This window comes from Corythoichthys intestinalis, chromosome 18 (genome assembly GCF_030265065.1).
Source record: "Corythoichthys intestinalis isolate RoL2023-P3 chromosome 18, ASM3026506v1, whole genome shotgun sequence".
Lineage (NCBI taxonomy): Eukaryota > Metazoa > Chordata > Actinopteri > Syngnathiformes > Syngnathidae > Corythoichthys > Corythoichthys intestinalis.
Genome location: NC_080412.1, coordinates 16,671,358 through 16,686,805, shown reverse-complemented (window position 1 = coordinate 16,686,805; position 15,448 = coordinate 16,671,358). Strand labels below are relative to the sequence as shown.

General features: G+C 39.6%; 1 protein-coding gene across 4 annotated transcripts in view; it reads right to left on the bottom strand.

Annotated features, from left to right (window-relative positions):
- The window catches only part of fam222ba (family with sequence similarity 222 member Ba), a 68,397-nt gene that overhangs the window by 24,470 nt on the left and 28,479 nt on the right, over positions 1–15,448 (bottom strand). For 2 of the 4 annotated variants that reach the window (XM_057820902.1, XM_057820905.1), the window contains exon 2: positions 13,626–13,752. The exons of 1 other annotated variant lie outside the window; for it this stretch is intronic. The gene's annotated coding sequence lies outside the window, so the exon portion shown is untranslated. Of the gene's footprint in view, positions 1–13,625; positions 13,779–15,448 lie in introns of all 4 variants that reach the window. One more of the 4 variants, XM_057820904.1, reaches the window with a different exon arrangement.

The following is a 15,448-nucleotide window of genomic DNA, read 5'->3' as shown; positions in this document are numbered from 1 at the left end:
TTGCTTTCGTCAACGAACAATTTTTTTCAAGAGGATAACGAGCTAAAAACGTGGCTTTGGAGTCTAGAACATAACCAGACGAATGCTAGTTTTCGTCTGACGAGACGACAAAAATGCGACATAGTTTCTGTAATATGTTCACAATGCATGAAATTTTCATATTGTACTTCAGCTTGCATCGTGGCAGTGTTTGGGTCATGTCACTCGTGAGTTGTGCTGCGCCTCTCCCTCCTCAACGGAGTTTAGGATATGTCTCAAGTAGGCTTGTGCTGGTTACTCTCAAGGTATACCTTGGTATGAAAACATCATGGTTTCAAAACCACAAAAATTTTCTGTCATACCGGAGTTATGGTATTAGCTATTTTTGAGGTCCCAAAAACGTAGTGAGAAATCTGTGGCTTGGAACGGCATTGCTCACCCATTCCCTTCCAGTTGTTGCTCTGTCCTGTGTCTGTCAGTGACACTCCACCTGAGCTTTTTCCCCCGCTCAAAAATAGACAAAGTCGCTAGTAAGGGAGTACTTCTCCTGACAAAAAGAAACAGACGGCCGCGGCTTAGAGGAGGAAGGACAGCGGACGTGCAGGCAACACCTCCAACATGATTTCACATTTACGTGATGATCATCCGTCACTTTACAAAAAATTTAAGGTAAGTAAACGCTGTCAGGAATGTTTCCCACCAGCTACAAGACTTCTCTCAAGCTGGTTTAGGGTGTCTAGCGATGCTAAAACAAATACTATAACGTAAGCTTGTTAACGAGGCAGATAACGTGGCTAGTTACCATGCCAAGACGGCTAGCTAGTTTCCGCTTTACCATTAACCTACTTTTGTAGTCTTCCACAATCGTAAACGTCTTCCAATTTGCAAATATGTTGTGAAAATTTTTTTTTAAAAATCCTGTTCAACTGAAAACAGTATTTTTATTTTTATTATTTTTAACTCACACATCTCAAAATGACACATTTTAGAGCTTAAATTGCAATACCGTGATACCGTAAAACCACGGTATTTTTGCTTAAGGTTATCATACCGTCAAAATCTCATACTAGCACATGCCAACCGTCAAGCTAGGCTGTGGTCAATCTTGATTGTTTGCAAACACAGTAAGATTTGTTTTCTTATATTGGCAAGAGAGAATATGCAATGTTGCTTTAGCCTTTAAAGTTCTGTGCCGAGTGATCACTAGACGCTCCATGTAATCCTAGCATTAGCGTAGCATTCACCTTAGCATTAGCGTTAGCTTCAGAATGGCGAGCGTCCTCTTTAAACACTGGCTAAGACGTTAAACGCCTGGACATTAAAAAAAAATTTTTTTTTTTTAGAAAAAGTTTGTGGCTTTTAGGTAGGTTTACTTGAAAATAATGTACTGCTTTTATTGCTGAGTGTGTATTATCATCTGACTATGTTTATTGGAAATTGTTGGAAACCTTTATTTTTGGACTAAAACTTGGAATTTGAATTTTACAAACGAAAACATGTTTGAGTAATTGTTGTCTACTCTAAACCTAGACAAAATTTGTAAGAGATTTCATCGACTAAAACTAGACAAGGACGAAAACATTTTGAAGTGACTAAAATATCACTAAGACTAATAAGTACGATTAATTGATTAACTCACCAGACGCTACATGTATTCCTAGCATTAGCATAGCATTCACGTTCGCATTAGCTTCAGGATGGCGAACGTTTTCTTTAAACACTGGCCATTCTAAAGCAGAGACACTTGGCTTTTCTGGTCAGTAAGCATAGAGGATGGTAAACGCCCAGACCACTTTTTTGTTTGTTTTTTATACATAGGGTTCGTGGCTTCTAGGTAGGTTTAATTAAAAATAGGTACTGATTTTATTGCTTAGTGTCTATTATCATCACAAAGTTGCCGGTATACTTGTAGACACTTCAATATGTGCTCGTCTGACTACGTTCATTTGAAATTGTTGGAAACCTTTATTTTTGGACTAAAACTTCAAATTTCAATTTTACAGACGAAAACATTTTTGAGGAACTGTTGTCTAAAACTAGACAAAATTTGTAAGAGATTTCATCGACTAAACTTAGACGAAAACGAAAACATTTTGAGGTGACTAAAATATCATTAAGACTAATTAGAAGTGCTGCAACGATTAATCGATTACCTCGAGTAATTCGATTGGAAAAAAACTTTGCTGCTTAGAGTATTCGTTTAATTAAAGTGGCGTTGTAATGGTTTATTTTGAAAGCGTTTGCATTTAGTTTTACTGATTTGTGTGGATACACTGCCCTCTAGTGGCAACAGTGAATATGACATAACTCATTTCACATGGCTGCATCCAACTGCTCCCTGTTAAGACCAACATAAGCCATGTTTTTGTTTGAGCTAATGTTTTTTTTTTAATGTATTTGTAGTCTGTGGGTATAATTTTGTGGGAATATGTGTTTGAACCATTTGTTAAGAGCATTGTAAAAAAAAAAAAAAAAAAAAATGTTAGCATTATATAGCACTAAAGCTAGCGGACTTTTGCTATGTAAGCTAGCCAATTGTTCTTTTGTTGTACTTAGTCTTTTTTTTTTTTTTTTTACTGTTTGAGGCTCAGCTCAGATATTTAAATTTTTTATGTTCCTTATCCGATTACTCGCTTACTTGAACTATCTAGATCGCCAATTAATTCACTACTAAAGTAATCGATAGCTGCAGCCCTACTAATAACAAGGATTTTCGTCCAAAAATTAAAAGGGCTGCCAAAAACAACAGTGGCTCTCCATGACCATGGGAGTGTTTACTTCCGCATCCTGTTTCCTTGTGTGTTGTCATGATGGGTAATACAAAGCATTTACAATCATTTTTTGTTTCTTTTGACAATATACTCGTATATTATTTTGGTTTCTAGCCCTTTAAAATGAATCGAACGATAGCTCGCAGCCCTTCCAGTAAAAATGGATCAGACTACCGCAGTCAATGGCAGCCAATGAGTTAAATGCAATAGCATTATCGATAGCGAAAAGCTAAAGAAACACATTTTTAAGGAGACACACAGCTATATAAATAGATGAAAACAACAAAAGGATGAGACCATAATATTTGCAGCTTTCTATGCCAATTAAACGCAAAAGCAATTAGGAGCATTAAGTCACCATGTTTTTTCAGGGCCGGTGCTAACTGCTGCTGGAAAGGAGAGTGGGGAAAGCAGGCGGATGTTACTTTAATTGCGTGTTTACCCCCAGGTTATAGGTCTGAAATAGAACCAGAAAAAAGCTGAACTTCAATGCAACTTCAGTGTGTTGATTTTCTCAGAGGCAGAGAGAAAAATGACAGTACTTTTCTTGCCAGCTAGCTCTGTGAATGGGAAGTAAAGAAAGAAAGGGAGCAGAGCATTTTTTCCCTTCTCTTGACTGCTAAAGCATTCTGTCAAAAGAAAGGGGAAAAAGATTGGGCTCTTGAGCATGTTAACGAGAAATGAAAACATCAATATGACCTTGGTCAGGGTTTTGCAAACAACAGTGCTTGTGAAGAATTTATGGGCACTAGAAGAAGGCCACGGCAACGTGAGGCTATGACAAAGTTTCATTAATCTGAAAACCTCCCAAACAAGACATTTGGATGATTCATGTATATTCAGGGTCACTCTGAATTAAGTTTTTGCTTTTGAAGAGACCCTTTTACTTCTGAAATCCTAAACTTGTAAATAACCATGATGAAATTGTAGAGCAAACACAAGAAGACCAATTCTAAACAAGCATATCAATCAAGAACCTGTGAAAGAAATTATGTTGTGCCAGAAAGCCTATGGCAGTGAAAGATGAACAACAGCATTCTGGAACCATTTGATGATGAACTAACAATAATAAGAAGAGGCAAAGTACTTTGGCTAGCACGGTTAAATAGGTCAAAATACACAAAGATATTGTCAAAAGAACAAAAAAAAATGTATGTATTGCAGTATACAACAGTAAAGCACCAAAGAAAATAGTAGAAGTGGAAATAATCAGCGATGGTAAGAAAACGTGATTGTAGCTGACATGGGAAGCTAACGTTAAGATAACATCATGTTAGCATGATAACATCTGAAGTATGGAAATATTTTACATTTGGATGTGCTTTTTTAAACCCCTGTAACCTAAATTGTTGAGGTATTGCATCGGTGCGCGGCATCGGCAAATGGATCGTTCGGTGTATTAAATATTCGATCAGGAAAACCCTACTATATATGCCCGTAAACGCCACAAATGGACAGCGATTGACGTCCCATCATTCACTACCACCCTCACAGTTCAAATTGATTGGACGTCTACTTCTGATGAAAAACTTATTTAAAGAGTATTGATTTAGTTAAGTGTAACATGACTGAACGTCTATCGCCGTAAATGGTACTGAAAGAGTTAAACACTCCATAATACAGAAACATTATAGTTCCTGTGGTTAAAAGAGAGTTTGGAAGCTGGCATAGCAGTGAAGGACTAGGCCAAGGCCATTATAGGACCATTAACATGCTTGATAGCGACATGAGGACAGCCAGCCGAGATGCTCTCTTCACGAGAAGCCACTTAAGCCCCACTCAGCTTTCCATAGTGTTCTAAAATGCACAAGGTAGAAGAAAATGTGCTCAGCCACGCATAGTCCGACCAAGGTCAGGTGGGCACGCTTCAAGTATTAGCGACAAACCATGTTTGGAGTCCTAGTGAGAGACGGATGGGAAAGAAAGGGAAAAAAAAGCAAGACCCCCCAAGCCGTGGGGTTTGAAAAAAATTTTACAACGGACCTAATAGACATTCCATTTGTAGCCTGAAAGCACAAACATTGGAAAGGGGGTGTCTCATTTGTATGTAAACAAAGACAATAGTTATCAGCGAAAAAATGTGCACATGCTTATGTCTGTTAAGTGTTCAGAGAACGCCCGAGCGAGATTATATACTAGTATATAAAGACATGCTGCACTTAATTTACTTAACTTTTGTTCAACATTTAATATTTTTAAATCCCTTTACAGTGGTATGAAAAAGTATCTGAACCTTTTGGAATTTCTCACATTTCTGCATAAAATCACTATCAAATGTGATCTGATCTTTGTCAAAATCACACAAATGTAAAAACAGTGTGTGCTTTAACTAAAACCATCCAAACATTTATAGGACCCTCTGCTAAGGAGACTTAAAGAGCAATTGAAACCAATTTTTAACCAAACAATTTAAGTCAGGTGTCTGCCCAATCACTGATGAGTGGTTTAAAGCTGCCTTGCCCACTATAAAACACACATCTGGTAAGAATTGCCTTGATGAGAAACATTGTCTAATGTGCATCATGGCTCGGTCAAGAGAGCTGTCTGAAGACCTGCGATCAAGGATTGTTGATTTGTATAAAGCTGGAAAAGGATACAAAACCATTTCTAAAAGTCTGGATGTTCATCAATCGACAGTCAGAGATGTTGTCTACAAATGGTGAGTTTGTCATTGTTGCTTCTCTCCCATGGAGCGGCCGTCCACGAAAGATGACGCCAAGAGTTCAGCGCAGAATACTGAGAGGTAAAAAAGAACCCTAGAGTGTCTGCTAAAGACTTACAGAAATCACTGGCACAGTCCAATACCTCGGTCCACACATCAACTATATGTAAAACTATGGCCAAGAATGGTGTTCATGGGAGGACTCCACGGAGGGAGCCACTGCTGTCTAAAAAAACATTGTTGCTTGTTTAATGTTCACAAAAAGGCACTTGGACACTCCACAGGCACAATATTTTGTGGACTGACGAAACCAAAGTTGAATTATTTGGAAGTAACACACAATGCCATGTGTGGAGGAAAAATGGAACAGCTCACCAACATCAACAGCATCAACATCCGCACCGTGAAGCATGGTGGAGGGAGCATTATGATTTAGGGCTGTTTTGCTGCCTCAGGGCCTTGACAACTTGCAATCACGAATGGAAGAATGAATTCAAAAGTTTATCAGGATGTTTTGCAGAAAAACCTGAGGCCGCCAGTCCGACGATTTAAGCTAAAAAGAGGACGGATGCTGCAACAAGACAATGATCTAAAACACAGAAGTAAATCAACTTCAGAATGGTTTCAGAAGAACAAAATACACGTTCTGGAGTGGCCAAGTCAAAGTCCAGACTTGAACCCCATTGAGATGCTGTGGTATGACCTAAAGACAGTGATTCATGCCTGACATCCAAGGAATCTGACTGAACTACAACAGTTTTGTCTAGAAGAATTTTCACCCCTTCTGTCATTTTTTGCATACTATCCTCATTAAAATATCAAAACCTATAAATGTTTGGGTGGTTTTAGTTAAAGCAGACACTTTTTCATCTGTGTGATTATGACAAAGATCAGATCACATTTGATTGTGATTTTATGCAGAAATGTGAGAAATTACAAAAGGTTCAGATACTTTTTCATGCCACTGTATAGGACAAGTTACTATTTTTTCTTATATACTCTGGTTATGACCCGGAACACTCTCTAAAGCACATTTTGGATAATGTCATTTGGATTTGTATATTAATGGATGTCAAACTTATTCAAACTAGGAGGACTGGATGCTTCAATGCCATTGACGGCGTTCGGCATCCAATCCATTTTGTCTGGGAGGGGTGAATGAACATATGTTTAGAGTTGACGTGCTATTACTATAAAACCACAAATTCCAAGGTGAACTAGAGTGCTGTTGTATTTGTGCATTACTTCCCCCAGCCTTACTTGTCACCAAACACCAACTATAAAGTGGGAACTTGAGTGTGAGCACCTTCATTGGAACCCTTGTACGTACCAAATTTCCACTTGAGCAAGCCTTAAAGGTGCCTTTAGTTATGAGAAGTCACATTTTCAACGACTGGCCTGTCTTGCAGTTTGGCATTTTTAAATGTCTCCGAATAAAACCTCTTACGACCATCACGTAATGGCCTATTAATATCCAAAAATCTCAGAGTCCCGTGGATATCAGATAGTGGCAGAACACGGAAATGAATGCTGGTAGATGATTTGTTATCTTGAAGAATCTTCCACCTTCTGGTACTCGGAAGATCTCCTTAGATTAAGATGACACATGTGAGCACGATTTCTGCTTTCATCTTCTTGGTGGTGCAGTCAGATCACAGTAGAGATTAAATGGTTTGAACATTTCATGTCAAGGTTATATTGACAAAAATGTTCATGTTAGCAATACTGACGCTATTTCTAAAAGAAATACTTATGAATATGTCATTCTGCATTCGGTTAGGTGAATGTGCACATCGGTTTGAAAACAGCAGCGCCTGAAATGTTAATGTAATAAAAATTCATTTCATACCATAGCATTGTTCAGATTATTGTGTTGTCAATGAAGCAAAAATAGTAGCATCAAAATCACTGCCACGTATAAGTGTGTTGCGCATAACCTCATTTTTTTAGATCTGGGCAAAACCAATTTATGCTCCGCTTAGTACTTTCGATTAACTTTTTACCTTGTACATTTTTTGTAAACCCTTGTATTCTAAGGAACAAAAACCTGTCTAATCTTTTACTATAGGTTGTCCTTTCTGAAAATGGTCGCCTTCACAGCATTAATCAACAACTGGAACACATTTAAATTTCAACTCGTAAACAGTAAACTGCTTTATTTCTACTTCAATGTTATCATCACGTACTGTATCCCAGAGTCGTACCAGACAACAATGAGCTGAGTCACATGATGTCAGATGCTAGACTTTGGGGGCTTGGTAAGAGCGTGCTCAGAACAACTTGGACGAACAGATGTTACGCTGCCGTGAGTATCTAAATGAGCAGGAGTTTGCGTGATATAATCACAACGCTTCTGACACGTGTTTTTAAAACATGTTTACAACTTAAATGTGTTCTTATGAACTGCATAATTGCAGTGCAGGCAGAAGGAAAGCATCTCAAATATACAGCCATGAAGGAGGAAAAATGTTGAAACCTGGATGTACTTTAAATAAGCAACTGTATTCCCCCTTTGCTACTGCTTCAACTCTTCCAATTAAGGGTGTGACAAAAAGTCGAAATGGTGATATATCGTGATACTTTGTATCCCAAAAGGTCATCGATATGCTCCTGCCAAGAATCGAGATATCGCTTTAAAACTGTGTCAGTGTCTAAAAATAAATATATAAATAAATAAACTAACAAGTTGCTACCAAAATCTTCCACCATAATAGTGTCTCAGTTAACTCTAAGGCTGCATTGGTGGTCCTCGACGCCCAATCCATTTAGACTGGGAACGTTCGTTCTTTCGAAATCTGAGCATTCACAGTCATTCTGTCCGATTTTCAGGGCATTTACAGGTCACTCGTTGTTCATTTTAGGGTATTTACAAGTCATTTCCTGCCTTAAATGGCCCAAGATTACCTCATTGTCTGGCATTGGCTGCCACTACCGGCCATAGACGTTCAATTCGTTTGAAGTGGGAGGGATGGCAGCGAATGAACATCCCAGTTCAAATGAATTGGACGTCTACTAGAGATAAAATCAATCCAATTCACAGCAGAAGCTTGTTTTTTTCTGTTTATTAGTTGTTTATAGAATATCCTCGAATGATTTTTCGACCAATGTACCGATAATCGTTGTATCACCGTATCGTCAGATCTCGTTATCGTGAGCTTTGTATCGCAAATCGTATCGTATCGTGAGATCCCAAGAGGTTCCCACTCCTACTTCCAATTAGACATTTTCAATGATTTTGTTTTTTCCGTTCCACCTACAGAGAAAAATACTGTCCGGAACTTTAGGTGTAACATATCCGGTAAATGTTCCACCTTAGGCAGCAACAACTAATCGATTAAAATCGATTAATAAATTAGTAGCCAACTAATTTGATAATCGATTTTTGCTGGTGGCTATGAGCAGCTCATTTGGTTCCTTGTTTGTGTGTAATGCGAGGATGCGAGTGCGCGCTAGTGATTAGAGCAAGAGAGAGAGAGTTCACTGCTGCAACTGCTAGATTGTCTTTTGTGTTGTTAGATCCAGTGTGCCTCCATCAGAGGTGAGTAAATGAAGCCAATTGTCATGTTTGTATTCTTTATTGATTAGACGTTACTACTTAGCATGGAGCGCTAGGCGAGTTAGCGATTATGCTAATTTGTGTCTTGAAAGTCTGTTTGTTTTGTGTTTTAGAGAAGTATATTAGCACTTGAGTTATTGGTAGATAGTTGTCTCATTTCTTTTTAGAAAGAAACCACACACATTAACCCATTCATATAACCTAGCCTAGAGTCTCCTTTCAACACAAACTCAAACTGTAAACTGTCATACAAGAGAGCGTGCTTTGAAATTGGATTTGGATTGTTTATGAACAATTGTTTGATGAAGAAAATGGATTCATTACAGTCTGCCACCTCCTTCGATTTTGTTGTTTAGTTTGTATAAAGACAATAATGCCCCTTTCCCACTGAAACTAGTGGGTCAACGCGCGTTTTTTCCAAGCCGATGCAACCCACTAGCAATTGGCATTTGGCACCTTTCCCATTGACAAGAAAAAAGCCGTGTCATTTTTTCCCCCCACCCGTCTAAACCCCCCCTCAGCCGTGCGTAAGGTTACGTGACATCACCACGCTAAAATGCGCGTCGACATGAAAAAAAAAAAAAGCGCGTCGACAATTCATTCAGATCAAGGAAGTAAACAATGCAGAGCAACATGTAAGCTTCCTTTCCGTTTGTGTTCTCCGTTTTCATGCTTTTTACTGCCCTCAAAATGATCGAAATGCAGCAAAGGATCAACACTCGGCTTGTGCTGAGGCAACGTAGGCGACGTGAATTCTTCTTCTTCTACTAACTTTGTTGTTAGCATCGACGTACCTACGGTTGTGGGGCGTGTTAAATGGGAGGCGACTGGCACGTTGTTATGACGCATCACGTAAGAGCCTACGTCACCACGTAGATTAGGGTATTGACTGTTGACCCGGGGTTTTGCTTTCACACTACAAGACGATCAGAGCCGAGGTGATTTTATTGCGGGTCGCTTGGCGGGTTGATTGACACGGGTTGAGGCGGGTTGCTGCACCTTTCCCACTGCCACCAAAAGCCGATTGTTAGTGGGTTGACACGGGTTTTTTGGCCAGTGGGAAAGGGGTATAAATGAGTCATTGACAATTTATTTAAGCGCTTTGCTCACGAGAGAAAAAAATGTCAGCAGCACATTTTTTTTTATTTAAATGAACAGGACTTTTGTCTGATTTTTGTACTGAGAAACTCTTTTTATGTTTTATACTCAGAACCTTTATTTAAAAATTTAACAAGTTGTATGTACTCGTACTTAAAACAGTACAGTCGTAGACTACAGTAAAGTCAGGAAGCTGTAATAAAATATTATTGAAGGAAATAGTCATCCATTTTGTCTTCATTGTTACAACATGCCTAAAACACCAAGTTAAATTGTGACGGTATGTGAAAAAAAACTGAAATTTATCCGATTAATCGATTATGAAAAATAATTGCTAGTTGCAGCCCTAGTTCTACCTTTAGGTTCCAAAAGGTGTCACCCTGAAAACTTAACAGACTGTTCAAATGAGCCTTGTTATACAAACATAATGAAAATAAAAAGCTGTTGGATTTTTCCAGGTGGCAGAGGAATGTGAAATTAAGACTGAAAGGTTTTCATTTGTTTGCAGGTGCATCCATTTTGTGTTCCTCCTCACGTATGATTCACCTTGCTCAGTCAAAGCGCTTATGAGAAATTAACCACTCTAGTGACAAACTGAGGCTGCGATTAAAAGGAATAAAAGCTTTGTTAAGTGCTGTTGATTGGGCGCGGATGCTCTGCTCACACATTACAAGTACAGTAGGTGTGTGCATTTTGCTTGGCACAGATCCAAAAGCAGGACGGACACTATTGCTCCCATCTACCATTTCTTCTCTATCCAGGTGTTCCCACGGCTTATGGCTCAGCTTAGAGTGCTCCATAAACAAAACTGTATCAATGCAGCTGTTTCCACAAATCTCTCTCCCACACAGGCAGAGAAATATGCCCCACGGACTACCTCTATTTTCAGTTCTTTCCTACTGACGTACACTTATTTAACACGAAAGGTGCGCTGTCCAGACTTAAGTACTACCCTGGCCCATATTATTAGTGACGATGGTGAGCATGGTGTTCAAAGCAGCTCTGCTGACTATTACAATTTACCCTAAATGGGGCTTAATGCACACACACACACAAAAAAAATCTTTGAGTTAGTCTGACAGAGGGACATTTGTTAGGCCTCAGTTGAACAACACTCTCCACTCTATGCAGTTAAAGGTGAACAACATAGGATTGATGGCCAAAAATGGTACTGCAACTAGATCAAAATATTGACTAGCACCCACCAAATGACCTGCCCCTTCGGGGTGCTAGAATACCGCTTCACATTGGCACCACCACACCAGCAGGAAAAGAAGTTTAAGTGGCAGAACGTATAACTTATTTATAAATTTCATTCAAGATGTTTTCAATGTAATAAAGCCAACATTTCGTAATGACGATTAAGAGCCATGATACGAAGTCCAAGTTAGTTTAAGTCACCATGGCCGAGTGCAGGAGGGCTACTTTTCTCAATGTAAAAGCACACTGAAAAAGAAATATATAATTTGGTAATGCATTGACAGTATCCATAAAGACGATTTAATTGCTCCATCTATTTTAATTTCAATAGTGTACCGCACGAATACTATTTTTAGACCGCAACCCTGCGTGACGTCATCATCGTAAACCGGAAGGGGGTACACATAAAAGCGCGTGTACATACAACCCATGCTAGTACAGTACTGCTTTTTTTCTGCCAGTAATCTTTCAAAAAAAGAACATGCCGAGTAAACACTGCTGCTGTGGAACATTTAGAAACGACTCTAGACATTAGGACAGTCCACGTATGAAGGATGTTTTCTTCATACGTTTCCTGAAGCCAAAAACTCAGAGGAAAAAAATGTGAAAAATGGATCAACTTGTGCGGATGTCCAAAAGACTAGTATAACACAAGCATGGTGAAACCATTCACCTTCATATGCAGTAAACATTTTGTTAGGGGTCATGGTCCTACAGATGACATTCCTTATCCATTGCCTGCCACAGCCTTCCCGAAGAGGTAAGCCATTTTGATATAGGTAGACTCTAGATCTAACAGATTTACATTTTCTGTTGTAAAGGAACAACCTTACCAAAAGGGGGAAGTATAGATGAATTAACAGAATTAAGATTTGTTATTAATGACAAAATTAAAAGTGTTCGTTGGCTGTCATCGAGTAGCATGTGCCATCGCTACACAAAACTAGCAATATAAATTACCCCCAAGAATGGTCAGAGACTTAAGACAACCTGAGGATATAATATAGTATAAGAAAGACAGGGCATATGGTGGTTAAGAATAGCTCGTTGAAACAGGAGAATGTCATTGTCAGTGGCGTAAGTCAATGCACAAAAGAGAAAGGTGTCGATAAAAAAGCTACCTCTGCATCAGGTCCGCTCTTTTTCCTGTCTTTTTCCAGCCCTTGACAATTAAGCCATCTCTTTAACTGAACATTTCTATGTTCATCCACTTGTTTACCAGTGAATTTGGCACCGGGGACATCATTTTTGGACAGAATTGATAAGTTTAGCTCAGTAAACATCTAATTTGTACACTATTTACATGCATCTAGCATGAGGGACAAACGCAAGTTTGACCCCCCCCAGCAACAGTTGCTAACGTCATGAATATTAATGAGCATAGGTGACGTGTTACGTCCAGTACGCTATTACCGACTAACTATGTGCACGTGTAAAGACTATCTTTGCCCCGGTCAATGGATCCACATGCTAAATAACGTAGCACAGCTACACCTAGTTAATACATGTCTTTGTTTTGCTTCTCTTGTTGTCTTGAATCCTTTGAGATTTGTGACAATTATTTTTTTTTAGCTTAAGAGGTAGAAATAATTCAGACCGCTTGTCAAAGTTGGCGCATCCTTAGTTTACAGAGTCGTGGCAATCCGCACAAAGACTGGAAACTGGTCTCGTGAGTGGCTGATGATGAACACGAAAGCAAAAAGGGAACAAATTTGCGATGCGTAAATAGTCTTTTAAAATGGGAAAATCTCTGCTTAACCATTAAGATCCGTTTTAGAAGAATTTCCAAAAAGCATATTTCTTTTATGTTTATTGCTATATAATGGCCATTTCATGATAAATTGAAGTGCAAATCCTACATTGTGCACCGTTAAGTTGTCCTCCAACAGCATGCATTGCTAGTGGATTTTGTTTTGAGAACTAGGCAAAATATTTTGCTACACTGGGAATTGCACACCATAAAAGCACAAAGCCTTCCATGCCGATTTAAAATCCTCTGCTGTTCAATAGATGCTGATCTGCCTCCTTCCTGGGCCTACGTAAGGTTGGTAAGGTCAGCCGCCTCCGTGGCAGCTCTGACATTCAGTCTAGCCTGCAGCCAGATCCAACCAGTTTCCCCATGCATGGAATAAAAGTCAACTTTTCTTTGTGCTAGTATGCAAGTTGCGTTCCCTCTGCCAGTGGCAAATCACAGGACATTTGTGGTTCTCTTTTCCATCTCCCATTTGTTTGTGGGTGCCTTTTAGCCCTTGGCTCTTCCTCCAACTGACACTAGTTGTGGGCATCAGGCAACGGTCAGCCAACCTATGACTCTTTGGAAAGGCAGGCAAACACAGGGAAACCATGGCAAACATCTCACCTCAGTGTCTGCATGGGAACATCTGGTCCTCTAAAGGCCCTCAGTCTGTTGAACTATGGGCCCACACAAGTGCTCAGTTGTGTACTGTTGTTGTCATGGCGCCAGAATTATGACTTCTTCACAAGCACTATAGTCAGGAAAAAAAAAAATCACCTAAAAATCACGGCAATCGTTTCTGTTCGAACTGTCAAAATGGTCGAATTCAACCTTTTGTTTTTAAAACTGATTGGCTGCCATTGACGCCGCTAGACATCCAATCCATCATCCAATCTCCCACTTCAAATGGAGTGGACGTCTACTAGTGATAAACTCATTTAAAGAGTTTTAATTTAGTTTTTAAGACACACATGATTGGACGTCCATCATCGTCAATGGCTCTGAAAGACAAATTCAAGGTTTGACGATATTGCATGACTATGATGTACAATATGAGATATGACTATGACCTTGTTATATTTTTTGGGACCATATGGAGTAGGCCAAACGCATAAATCTTCAACCCAGATCAATACGCTCATACAGAAACAGTACTACTGTGTGTCGGGCCCTGTATAGAGGAAACCTAACTCCATAATAATACATCCCTTCTCCCCTGCGAGATGGATACAGTCATATGAGTAATCGAGTTAGCTCAGCTGATAACAGTCCTTTACATATCCTGCTCTGAGACTTTCTTGCGACGCACAGATCTCCAGCGGCCATCCGGTGACTCAAGACTGATGAGGCACGCTCAAAGGTCTATGCCATTGAACAGCGCATTAACGCACCCAGCAGCAAATTTCTGCCATCGACCCCCGTTCCTTGCAATAAGGACAGCGCCATCAATCAGGCCGAGATAGCCGACACCAGACGTGGGTTGATAAAGTAGGAGACCTTGAAGCTAATGACAAGTGGATGTATTTGCCTTCTTAACATGGAGAAATTTTTACAAAATAAAAAGAAAACTGATTTCGTTGTGTGAGAATCAGTGCTTTTTGTGTTCTGAATCGCACTAAGACTCTCTGGCATAACTCTGGGCCATTTCTGACCCTCCCAAAACCCTCTGTTCTCACACCAATGCTTGGGAGTGACCTCCAGGAGGCCCGCTAGTCCTGCTAATTGGGGTCTCTTTAGAGCACAGTAGTCTCCCCTACAAAGTAAAGTGGAGGAGGAACAGACGGGATAGAGCAGGGTGAGATCGGATTGGCCTGTGCCAACTACAAGCAGAAAAAAGGCATAAAGTTGCTTCAAAACTTAAAAAATACAGCATGAAATTGTGGCCACGTTTACACAACAACGATCTACACAATAATGCAAAAGTGTCATTTTGCCCATATTTTAATTCTGCGCTTACACGACAATTATGTGTAAGTTAAAGAGCATACGACAGGAGAAAAAAAGTCTTAAATGGCATTATTATGTGAATTAGAATCATATTTTGAGACGATTCGACTATATACAACAATTTAGCAAAGCGCAGATGACGAGAAATTAGTCTTTTAATCTGCCGGTTAGCCACGCCTACCATTATAGGGCTTTAGCGTCCCCAACAGGTGGATGACGTCAGCGGTAGACCGGGCTCATCGGTTTTACTATTCAGCCCATTGAGGGGGACTTATTCAGAACGAGGAAAACGCGACGAAGAGAGCCGCAAAATGTCATTGTTTCAGTCTCTCTACTCCAATATTTTTTACAGGATATTCTTTTTATCCAAGTATTTTTCCCCAATAGCTAAATAAATGGCTTGAGAAGGACCGGTCAGCCCGTTGAGGGGGAACTATTCACAACGAGGAAAACGCGACGAAGATAGCTGCAAAATGTCATTGTTTATGTCTCTTTACTTC